General features: G+C 36.6%; 1 protein-coding gene across 3 annotated transcripts in view; it reads right to left on the reverse strand.

Annotated features, from left to right (window-relative positions):
* Map3k13 (mitogen-activated protein kinase kinase kinase 13) overlaps positions 1 to 13,320 on the reverse strand; it is a 160,417-nt gene that overhangs the window by 125,831 nt on the left and 21,266 nt on the right. The window contains exon 1 of one of the 3 annotated variants that reach the window (XM_074073605.1): positions 5 to 7,115. The exons of 1 other annotated variant lie outside the window; for it this stretch is intronic. The gene's annotated coding sequence lies outside the window, so the exon portion shown is untranslated. Of the gene's footprint in view, positions 1 to 4; positions 7,116 to 13,320 lie in introns of those variants that run through there. One more of the 3 variants, XM_074073604.1, reaches the window with a different exon arrangement.

Below are 13,320 nucleotides of genomic sequence, written 5' to 3' on the forward strand. Positions count from 1 at the left end.
TTACCTGAACAGGATGATCCTTGAGCCAAATTGTGGTTAAGAAGAGTTTGGGTCTGGTCTTCTACTTTCTCTTCTATTCTTCTCCTACTTCTTATGTGACAACTCACATTCTAGAAAACCTCAATTCATGGGCAGCAACAGCAAGTAGAGGAAACTGATTAGGTCAGAAAGAAATGAGTCAGAGACTAGGTATGCCACTGAAACCAAGAATACATAAAGATTGACAGCCTAAAGGTCTTAAGCAATTAGGAACCAGGAGAACTAAAGGAATTGAACACTTGGAAAGAAGTATAGGGTTAAACCATCTAGAGATTGATAAGCAATGAGAGACCAGGGCAAAGTTGGCCAGAAAAGTATATAGAAACATCAGCAGGGAGAATGCAAAATGCTTTGCATCTTTAGTCAGTCAGTCTTTGTTCCTCTTACTATGATGAATTCTAGTCTAATGAGACACTGGTCAAGAATCCTATAAATAATAACTGCAACAATCGGATGGCTGATCAAAGCGTACAGGATGGAGAATAATCACAGTACTTTGGGCAAAAGGATTTTCTTTACTTGTTGGAAGGAAAGGAATCCAATTACATTAATTTGCACCAAAAGGAAGAAACTGATCATTAACTTTAGTACAGCTCTCAAAAATAGTATGTTCTAAGGAAAGAATCAATGCAACACTTTCCTAAGTACTCACTCCTGCAGCTTAGTTCTATGCTCCCAGACAGAAGAAAAGGATGCTGTGGCAAAGACTTTTGAGAAATGCTATGTGATCTTTTTAATTACAAACATTAACATTTTAAAGGTCCTGTGATGTCTTGCAATAAATGCATAAGTTCATTTAATTTTACTTAGTTTTATGTTAGTCCTTTAAATGTCCTGCTCAAGAAATCTCTTCATACCTCAAGATTGCGAAGATATTTTCCTCTATTTTTTGTTTCCATAGCTTTCTGATTCTGAGTTCTATGTTTAGATGTATGATCCATGTCTATTTCTTTTTCTGTATGGAGTGAAAGAGGGGTGAAGTTTCTTGTTTTCTCCTCCATAAGGACATACATTTGTTTCAGCAACATGTTAAAGACTATCCTTTTCTCATTTAACTGACTTGCTACTTTGATCAAAACTCAGTTGATGACCTTCTATATGTGGGTCTATTTCTGGTTAAACTATTCTGTTCTACTAACATATCTGCCTGTCTTTAAGGCAATACCACACTGGCTTGTAGCTTTATAATCAAGTCTTGAAATCATGTTTTATATTCATCTACCTTGCTGTTCCTTTCCAAGATTGTTTAATTGTTCCATATTTACAGTTCCACATAAATTTTAGAATCATTTTGTCTAATTTCTCAACAATGCCTACTGGAATTCTGATGTGGTTTGCACTAGATCTATCGGTTGGTTTAGGGAAAACTGGTGTTCTAACAGTTTTGTGTTTTATAACCAGGGCTATGTGTGTGTATGTGTGTTGCACTTTTTTAAGTTTCTAAATTTTTTATCAGCAATTTTTTTCTTCAGTATAGAGGTTTTATGTTCTTTTCAAAGATTTATTTATATGTATTTGGGGTTTTTTTCTTTGGAAATACTGGGGGTTGAATTTATGACTTCCTGCTTGCTAGGCAGATGTTCTACCATTTGAGCACACCCCCAGCCCTAGTATTGTTATTTTCAATAGTGATATTTTAACTTATTTTCTAATTGTTTTAGCTATTCTGATCATTTCTAATATTTTATACTATGGCCTGTGACTTTTCTAAATTCATTAATTATTCAAGTAATTTTTTAAATAAATTCTCTAAAATGTACACAACCATGTCACATGTGAATAATGACAGTTTTACTTCTTTTTTGAAATTGAGACTTTTTATTTATTCTTTTTTTTTGCCTTATCATACTGGTCCTATACCAAGCAAGCATTTAATACACATTATCTCCACTGGATGAGGTGACTCATACCAATAATCCCAGCTATAGGAGGCAGAGAGCAGGGCAATTCAAGATCAACCCGGTCAAAAAGTTAGCAAGACCCCATCTCAACCAAAGGCCAGGCATGATAGAATGCCCTGTGATCTCAGCTAGCATGCCTGTGATCCCAGCTACATGGGAAGCCCTAGGTAGGAGGATCATGGTTTGAGGATGACTGAGGGCAAAAACTCAAGACCCAACTTGAAAATAACTAAAGCACAAAAAGGACTGGGGAACTCAAGTGGTAGAGTGCCTGCCTAGCTAGCTCAAGGTCCTGAGTTCAAAGCCCAGTACCAGAATACACACACACACACACCTCATTTATGTAACAATCCAATGTTATTCCTGTTTAACAGAAACCATAGTTTAGAATTTAAATATCCCCCAAAGGCCCTTGTGTTAAAGACTTAGTTCCCAGCTTGGCACTATTGGGAAGTGATGGGGCTTAGTGAGAGGTCTTCTGATCACTGGGAGTAGGCCATTGAAGTGGATTGTGGGACCCTGGTCTCCTCCTCTCCACCTCTCTCTTTTTTCAATGAGGTACATAGTTTTGTCACATCATACATTGCACTATGATATGTTGCCTACCTCCAACACCAAAGGCCTAAAAGCAATGGGTCTACCAGACTATGGACTAAAACTTTCAAAAACTGCTAGCCAAAATGAACGTTTTTACTTTGTAAGTTGATTATAAAGTTTCTTTTAATAATAACAGAAAGATGACTAACACACAGATAAGAACATGAGAGTCAGAAATGTTCCATAGGTACTAAGTAAGGTAGTTGTCAGGACTGGAAAGCAGAGGAAATAGGGTGGCTTTTAGTTTTGTGTACATGAGACAAGTGCTATATCTCCAGCCCTTGTTTTTTTTGTTTGTTTGTTTGATTTTTATGGGTATAGTTTATTTTGCAAGATTGAAAAGTTCTGGAGTTCTGTTGTATTACAATATGAATACACTTATAACTACTGAAATACACACTTTAAAATAATGGTTAGGATGATAAATTTTACATTGTTCTAAAATAATTTTAAAACCTTTAATACAAATTTTATTATGAATTCTAAAAAGCCAAAAACTATACTGCAACAATGCTTTTTAAACTATCAGATTGGCAAAACTCCAAAAGCCTGATGATACTCTCAGTTGGCAGAGAGATGGGAAATAGTGCTTGTCTACATTGCTGAAGAAACACAAATTGGAATGATCCCTATGAAAGGAAACTATGCACTGGAGAATTTAATCATCAAGATATACTGCATGCATGTGTGGCATGAAATATGAACACGGTTATGAACGTCAGCATTCTTCACAACAGGAAGACACTGGAAACAAGCAATGTCCATTACGTGACTGATTATATAAACTATAGTGCGTAAGTTCAATGGATGAGTGTGCAGCTATGTACAAATGAGGTCATGGGTTGGGGATGGAGTTCAGGGGTAGAGTGCCTGCCTAGGATATGCAAGGAACTGGGCTCCATGCCAGCACCATAGACAAACAAACAAACAAGAGGATGCTCTCTATATACTGACAGAAAAAGAAATTCAACATATATTACAAGTGAAAACTTCAGAACAGCATGTAAAATATTATGTGTAAAAAGGAGGAAAGTAAGAATCTATAGTTTTATATTTCCTTGTATATACAATTAAAAATTCTGGAAGGATACATGGGAAAATACTGGCAGTGGCTTGGGAACCCTGAATGGAACTGAATGGGTAGGAAGATTTTTCAGTGTATACCTCTTTATGTTTTGGTCTTAGAATCATGTGAATATATCACTTATGCAAAAATTCCTATGCTTAGCAACACATTTTAATGATACCAGTTGACATTAACTTAGTCACACAACTATTGGCCAAGTGTATACTGTATGTTAACTAGGTACTATTCTGGACATGGAAATATAGTACTGAACAAGATAAAGTTCTTGTCCTCTTAGAACTTACATTCTAGGGGGAAAGCCCAAATGCACATGTACACACTAATATGTATTTTATATACACTTTTATATAAAATATATAAAACAAATATATGCTTTATATATGCACATATATTTTATATACACTTTTATATCTATAAATTAAATAACGGCAGGTAACTTAAAAAAAGGGAAATTTGGGTAAAGGAAAAATTGATGTGGGGGAGAGGAATGGTGGCGCTATTGCAGTAGTCTCAGAAGGCCTCTCTGAGGAGGAGGCATTTAAGAAGCTATCTGAATGACTGGAAGGAAGAAATGATATGGAAGGTAAGAGCTTTCTAGGCAACACATGCTTAAAACAAGAACAAGCTCACTATGCTCCAGAAACAGCAAAAACGTGTGTGTGGCTGCAGCAAAGTGAGCGAGGAGAACGATGTAGGAAGTTATGCACAACAGGTGCTCAGAAGCCAGATCTCGTGGGTTTTACGGGCACAGGCCACAGCTTGGATGCTACAGGGAGCTACTGGAGGTGTGTTTTTTTTTTAATTCCCAAAGGAGCTTGGTTAAGATTCATACAGTACACATATGTATGGTCTTCCAGGTGGCTAAAAGACTGAAATATTCTATCCAGTAAGGAAATAGCTGCTTTCTTGGTAAATGTGTTACCTGTCACTCTGGCTTTTTTCCCAAGACACCTGTATTCCCTCCCTACACTTGCCTCATGAACCAACAACTAAATAAATAACTGGCCCAGAAGAGGCCATTGACCTGGGGAAGCTATTCAACTCAGGAACCTAGAATCAGAGGTTCAGCAACCAAAAGGATCAATAAAGATGTTTACTTCATTATAGTCCCACAGCCTGCTCAGAACAGTGTGTCCATCCCAACAGGAGGCAGCTGCTGCTCAACATAGTGGGAATATGAAGCAGGCTGAAGAAAGACTGAAGTTAGAGGACCAGGGAAATCCAGGGACTTCTACAGAAACATCTCTTCTCAGCACTCCTGGATTGGCTTGAAAAGTCACTGGCTAACAGCCAACCTTAGAACTTTTACATATTAACTATATCAACCTTTATTTCCATATTCAAAGTCATAAAATCATCACAGCACCAGGAGCTTTTCCTTTCTATATTGTGGCAAAAAGGAAAGAAAATGTCAATCTTTGTGACACCAAATGCAACCATAACATTTTTGTAGTTAAACTCATTAGTCAGATGTCTGTGTAACAATATGTAGTTCCTGGTATCCAAATCTCAAACTAGACCAAGAACAGCTGAAACACTATGACTCTAATTTTATATATGAAATTTATTTTACACACTATCGTACTTGGAATTGTGTCTGGCAAATCAGTGTAAATGTCAAAACCTAAATTAAAAAACAAAACAGATTTCTCCAAAGTTGCATGAAATTTCTCGGGCTGCTTGCCACTTCCATTCGTTTTAAATGGTTCTTCCTGTTCAAAAATACATTCTGCTGCTCCTAAATCTATGATTGCAACATTTTGTTATATTTTAAGTTCTATCTTATTCTCATTTAATTCCTTTTAAAATAAAAACCTCCAGTTTAATTACCCCAGAATATTATTTGCTAAGATGGATGTGTAACACAAACCTACACTGAAGCATCTGTTCAGCACGAGGCAAAATCTTAGCACTACTGGGAAATAACAAATCTGTAGGCACCAGATATAAATTCACTCACTTTTATCTACAGTTGCAAATACCTTCACTCAACATAAGACATTAAAAACCACTTCATGCAAAGCAGATCTGTTTTAATAAACTACTTGCTGATAATTTTTATGGCTTTTCATTTTTAACAATACTAATTGCGAAATGCTGAAACCTTCTTTCAAGTAGGTCTAGAACACAAGATTTAGAGCCAAGCAGGAATTTGATTTAATCTTATGGAAGTTATTCTGACAATCTTTTTTATATTAAAATGTCATAATACTTTAAAAACAAAAAACTACTTACACCAAGTAGAAGTCTGGACAGACAGCATGAAACTACCAGCAGCCAACTATTTCCTCACAGACTAAACTTTGTCCCCTTCCTGGCTGAGTTCACACTGAAACACATTTATAGCCTTGGAAGCTACCACCCAACAAGCAAGGTGGGAGGGTTTGTTAATTTAACTCCTGCTCCATAACCACTTATCAGCAACTTTTCAAAGGTCAAGTTGAGTGTGTTTAAAGAGACAAACAAGGAAGATTACAGGGAAAGCCTGGAAAATCTCCTAATTTCTGATGGCTGGGCTTTGGTTTCACAGGGGATTTCTTTCCCATATGTTATGTATGGGGCAGGGGGAAGATAGTCCTCTAAGCTTCAACTATCTCATTTTTTTCTTTTAGTAAAAGTTTCCCTTCTTCCTTACAATCTATACATTGTGCAACCATGGCAGAAAGAGACCAGAAAGTTGGCTCTCTGCTATCTCCTCCATCATTTTCATTCTCCCCACCTCTTTACTAGGGAGAGAAATAATGCTAATGCAGAATTCTTGGTGACTTACTGCTTTCTGACATTCAAACCACCTGCTGATCTAAAGTGAGAACTTGGATCCCAAATTCTGTTCTCTGCAAGATAAATGTTACGCTGCTTCACGGACTCATCCACTCCCCTAAACTTCTTTCCCTTCCGAGCTTCTGTACTTCTGTAACTCCTACCATGAGTCTTTGAAGTAGCAATCCTTTACATGTATTCATTGCCCTTAAATCATAACATTACCTTATTCTCTCCTAGGCAGTACCTTTGGGGATCGTCTTCAGTTCTTCTTAGTCTGAATCTCTGTATACAATCCCTTCTTCACTACCTAGTTGAAAGTCTGCATTAAGCACTGTGGAAGGCGGAGAAACGTCCATGTCCTAATCATCAGAACCTGTGACTATGTTACCACACATGGCAAAAGGGACTTTGTAGATTTAGTACTTAAGAACCTTGATTTGGGGAGATGACTCAGATGGGTCCAATGTAAGCTCATGAGTCCTTTAAAAGCAGTGAGCCTTTCCCAGATGTGGTCACAGAGACACAATACACTCTTGCTGGCTTGGAAGATGGAGGAGGGGAGGCACAACCTGAGGGATGCAGGTGGCCTCTACAAGTTAGAAAAGGCAAGGAAGCAGATTTTCCTCTAGAGCCTCCAGAAAGGCATATGGTTTCTGAAGACACCTTGGTTTTAGCCCGGAGAGACCCATGTTGGACTCTTGACCTAATTTATATTGCTTTAAGTCACAAAGCTAATGATAATATTTCATAGAAAAAATAATATGGTACTTTAATTTTAAAATGTCCCTTTTAAAATATAATACCCAGGACTGATTAGAATACTCTAAATGAAGCCTGATTAAGAAAAAAACAATTGTGGGACTATCAAGTTCCTTAATCTGTTTTATTTATATATTTATTTGCTGGCACTAGGGTTTGAGTGCAGAGCCTCACACTTGCTAGGCAGGCATTCTTACCACGTGAGCCATTCTGTCAGCAATGTGAATGTTATACATTTATTGTTTTAGATTTTTCATGCATTATACTCAACTCAGTAAACACTCAAATCTTTTTCACGAGATATATATGAACCAGATACAGGACTCTACCCCTTTTCTTTCTTTATTTTTCTTGCTTGCTTTGACGCTAAACGCAAACAAGCTTCCTTAGTGTGAATCCTGGTTGTATCTATATTTGACAGAAGAAATAAGAATGAATCTCAAATATATAAAGACACCCAACCAACTTGGCATAAGAGAAATGTACAAAGTAGAATGACATTATTTTAACTTGTAATTTTAACTTTGACATTGCAAAGTTTAAAACATTTTATAAGACACAGTTGGTGAGGTTATGGGGAAATAATGGATGATGAACTGGTAGACCTCTCTAAAGAGCAAATTGGTAAATTAGGAACACATATACTTTTTCACCCAGCAATAACTAAAAACATACTTACACATGTAAAATGTGAGTGTATGTACAGGGATTTTCACTGCAGCCTTGGTTGTAAAAGACACGAATCAGGAGGTATCTGGCAAATTTTATAGTACATTTATCTACTGAGACACTGGAATAAAAAAATAAGGCGATTTTGTGTTACTGATCAGGAATAATCAAACTATATAAAGTTTTTAAAAATATATAAATATATTTAGAATATAATTATTTGTGTATCTCTCAGGAAGGATATTTAAGAAACCAGAAACAGTGGGTAGCTTCTAGATCACGGACCAGATAGCTGAGGTTCAGAGGTGAACATATATCCTTTTGTTCTTTTTGAATTTTTATCAAAGCAGGTTATTACCTATTTTAAAATATGCTAAATGCAATATGCTACCCTGGATATATCCTGGAAATACTATACAGTATTTAAAACTTGTGAAAGCCAAATAAAATCTAGATTTTAGTTAATAGTCATGTTAATTTCTTAATTTTGACAAATGAGTCAAGACTACAGAAGATGTTAACATGAGGAAAAACTGGATGAAAGTTATGTGAGAACTTTCTGTCCTATCTTTGCAACTTTTCTGTAAATCTAAAATTAATCCAAAAATAAAAAGTTTATTAAAACAATGAACAGACATTTAAACATTATTAAGGGAGCTTTGGGAAAAATGGTTTGGAAAAAGTTGAGATTAGAACAAAAGGGGGAGTAATCTTGGCATAAGGAGATGAGAGCCTACTTTAAGATAAAGGTCATGAAAGTAACTGGTCAGATACGACAAATTTCAAAAGGGAAGAATCAGAATATGGCCAGATGTGGTGGCTCATGCCTGTAATTTCAGCTTCTCAGGAAACAGATATCAAAAAGGTTGCGGTTTAAGGCCAGCTCAGGCAAAAGCTAGTGAGACCCCCATCTCAACCATTAAAGCAGAGCATGGTGGCACACAACACCGTGGCGCTCCCAGCTACTCAGCAGGCATAGGTAGGAGGATCATGATCCAGACTGGCCCTGGGCAAAAACTCTCAAGGTCCTATTCCAAAAATAACTAAAGCAAAAAGGGCTGGTGGTATGGCTCATGTGGTAGAGCGCCTGCCTAGCAAGAATGAGTACTGGAGCAAATTCCGGTATTGGAAAAAAAAGTCACGGAGAATTATGCCAAGTTAGTGATTTTTCTAAAATTAATTGTCTAGTCGGAATTCATCTGGAGTAATTAATATCATTAATCATTACCTCAATATAATTCTGATAATTAAGACTCCTCTACTGTTTAAAAGAAAACAAATTTAAGAGTAGTCAAAATAAACTCACGGTTTTTTTTTCATATATTTGGGTTTCTAAACTAAAAGTTACTTACATATGTAGCAAATAGCTTTCATTGTCCCATTTTGTATACATGGTCTGAAATTACCTCGAGGCCAAGAAACAAAAAGCTAAAGCAATGCCAAGCCTTGAATACAGAATTATAGCTCTCACAATGAGCAACAACTATGGGATGTACTGTCACTTTACATCTCCTCCTGCCTAACACCCTTTGCTGTCACATTTTCAGGAAGTTTTGACATTATGACATGCAGAGAAAGCAAATCTAAATTAATAGCCTATGGAATAAACTGATTTTCTTTTCCAATTTCAACTTCATAAGAATGGTAGAATTCTCAATGATTTGATTTTATTTTAAATATATATTCAGAGAATGTTCACTGATACAAGCACTTTGATGCTAGTTAGGCAGAATAACCAATACCACTGTGTAATTTGGTATTACCCAGAAAGCCAGAGCAAAAAGTTAGCAAGACCCTATCTCAACAAACAAGCTGGGTATGGTGGTTAACAACTATAATCCCAGCTATGTGAGAAGCATAGGTAGAAAGATCACGGTCCAAGGCTGGCTCCAGCAAAAATGTGAGAACTTCTTCAAAAAATAACTAAAGCAAAAAAGGACTGGAGGTGTAGCTCAAGTGGTATAATACTTGCCTAGCAAGCACAAGGCCCTGGATTCAAACCCCAATATCACCACTACCAAAAAAAAAAAGTTCTTGCATATGTATGGAAGATACATATACAAAAATACAGGTATATATTGGAGCAAAGTCTGTAATTACTAAAACCAAGAACATCCCAGATGTCCATCAGACAAGTCAGCTGCTGCTAAGTTCCAGACTACTCATACAATACGGTATTATACAGCCGTGAAACCAACAGCTGTATCTACTGGCATGGATAAATCTAGGGCTGAAATGTTCACTAAATAAATAAGCATGTCCCAGGAAAACATTTACAACTTGATTCCATTTTCATAAAGTTCAAAAATAAGCAATATTTGGTTTAGGGATGTACTAAGAAAAGCAAGAAAATTCTTAACACAAAATTCAGAACTCTGGCTACCTCTGCAGAGCAAGAAAAGTATGGGATCAGGGATAAGCACGCAGGAGATATTAAGGAAAAGGGTTGGGCTGTAGGTTACACACATGTGCAAATGTTGTTATTCCACATTTATGAATATTTTATAAACATTTAATATCTACTCAATATTTAATAAGCATCTTTTTAAAAAGCTCTGCTTTGTCCAAAGATAGACAGCAAATGAATTAACCATTTCAACAGCAGTGTGAGCTCGTGGAGCAGCACTAACTTATCTAGAACCTCTCACAACAACGCTGCACACTCATATACAACTCCCTATGAGATCTCAGTGCTCCCCAGATAATATCAATATGTTATCATTTTATGAGGTGCCATGTGTACGAATTTAACTTTACATAAAATGTGGATTTAAAGACTCCGGGCTAAAAAGCTTCCAGCCTGGGGTGACTGACTGCTCCTGCTATTTCCTAAACAGTTAACACTGCATTGTACATTTAAACCACATAAAAGACATTTACAGAGTGACAATTCCTTAATTCACTGTGCATAAGCAGCAATGTTTGCTTAGTCAAATGCCTGTGTGTTTGTTAATGTCATTTAAGGGGCAGATTTATAAAGCTTCAACAGCAAGAACTGGGTATGTTTCAACTGATATAACTACCCAGGAAAACATACTGAAAACATTTTAAAACTTCCTGCCTGTACTCTTATCTCTTGTATTTTACATGCGAGGCAGCGGGAAACCATTTTTCTAAGTCCTGGGTATTTTGACAATCCAGAAGAGATATAATAAACCACAAAGGTATAAACTTCCAAATTAGTTAAATTTATTATTTTTATTTGAAATATAAAACAAATCCAGTTTCAGATCTCCCTTTAATATTAAAATAAACAAAATAAAAAGAGCCACTTAGAAACAGATGGGTTAATATTTACACAAAGGTACTTTTTCCCTTTGTTTTTTTCCTTTAAAGTTTTAATGGTTGAATGACCTTGCTGGAATTCCCCTGTCCGCTCTGGAGTATCTATTGGAACTTTCAAATAGAAACTGCTTTCACATGACGCATGAGAATGGTATGCCAAGTGGGATCCGTGTCTGCACCTGGGATTTGGATGTTAAATCACAGATGAATCAACACACTTTACACAAAATGAAAGGTTTTTTCCTCCCCTAAGCCATTTAAGAAAATATCAAATTTAAATATATTTGGCATTATCATACTTATAGGGTCAATTATACATATAAGATAAAGTTTCAAGTCATCAAAGACAGGCCCATTTTCAAGTCCTTCTGTAAGAAGTGCTCAAAGTGCTTTTCCTGAAAAGCACTGACTCCTTTCTTGTGTACATGAATTAACTAAAAACAGGAAAAGCTTGGCATCCCTGCCTCAGTTTTGCACCTGTCTTTTCTCTAAGCCATTCTTTATAGTCACTTTGCAATTACCTTGGATTCCAGAAAGGACAGAACTGATAACATCTTTATGACAAGGGACTGAAACTTCCCATAAGGAACAGTGGAAACTTGTAAGACAGACCACCCCTCCAAATGAAGACAATTACCTGTAATGATGAGGCTGCACCCTGGAGCAGGAGCAATCACCTCATGGGAACCAGACTGCCCCCCTCAAGTGATGACATCTTCTCTGGGACCCCTCTGGAAACACTTGGACTGAGATACTGGTCAACCAGAACACACCTATGACTGAACTGTTTAGCCATGTATACCTTTATCCCCTGCCTCCAGTTCTTTTGTCTACTTAAACCTATAGCTTGTGTCTGTACCCTGAAGATGGCTGAAGATAAGCTGAGTGCTCACTCTGCCTCTTCCCAAAGCCTCTTTATTTGGTGTTTAGGAGTGGGTGCCAGACCTGGCATATGGAATCTCAGGAGTTTGGGCCTTGGGTTCAAAACTCTGGTTTCACTTCATATATATATATGATATATATATATCATGCTAAAGTGAGAATCTAAGTCCATATTTACTACTGTTACCTTAGTGTAACTATGCAGAAATATAGATAATATAAAGCCTTTATGTTTTTGCTTTATTTCAGAATTTCTAAAACATCTGTTTTCATAGAGACAAGTTTATTGTGAAAAGGCTCATGGGAAACCTGTCCTTTCCAGTGTGAGCCTATTATGAAACCAACCCTATATCACTGAAAACCAATATAGAGCCATAAGCAAGGTAAGGGCCATTTAAAGTAGAAACAAAGTATTTGCCCCACTAGCTATGCCTCTAGTTTCATCCTTGGCCCTTCTTCCCTCATTTTCAGGTGAAAGTACAGTAGGTGTCACTCTGGAATTTTAGCCTAGTCATCTACTTTACTCTCAAAAGCTATTTTCATGACAGAAAAAAAAGTAACATTTCACAATCTGAGTTTCTACAGAATTTATTGTTGGTTCAAACACTGAGACAAAGGGTACATAAAAAGTGGGGGAAAAGTATCAGCAAAGTTCAGGAGAGGGTGTGCTGCTTTTAAAAATGTCTTTTCCTAGACTATCTCAATGCACTACTTTATAACAATGGCTGAAATTTTCTTAACATTTCATTTATTTTAAAGAAAAAAATTTGAAACCATTAACATGTTAAATAAAAATTACAACAGAACATTGCTTTGGGCTAAGCTTCTGCATGAGGTCCCAACACACCAGGTTAAAAATTCTGAGAAATAAGGATTAGAGAGATAAGAGCCAAGTTTCCCAACTAGGTCAGTTTCAATTGGCAAGATGTCCTCTACATTTATCCTTATCCCCACACACAAAAAGCAACCTGATATTAACCAGTTATTTTTCTATTATTCTATCTCCTGGTCCCTACCTGCCTTACAAGAAAAGTAACTTTGAAAAGACCAGTCTGCTTTTGTTTCTTGTTTTTAACTTTCTTCAATCACTTTCCTGTCTATAAAACCAACCTCTTTTGCTTAGCTCATCAGAATACCTATCCAATTTTATGCAATGAAGTGCTGCCAGATTCTAGAATAGAAAATAAAACCAATAAAGGTTTTTAAATTGTTGTAATTTTGTCCTTTGATAAGCATGACATCACAATAATTACATGACTGAATGAAAGGCCTGGTCATTGTTCTTCCTTGCTCAAGCTCCCAATGTTTCCTGTCCTGACTGCCTCCATTTTAGGAAGG

Source organism: Castor canadensis, chromosome 5 (assembly GCF_047511655.1).
Source record: "Castor canadensis chromosome 5, mCasCan1.hap1v2, whole genome shotgun sequence".
In the NCBI taxonomy this organism is placed as follows: Eukaryota; Metazoa; Chordata; class Mammalia; order Rodentia; family Castoridae; genus Castor; species Castor canadensis.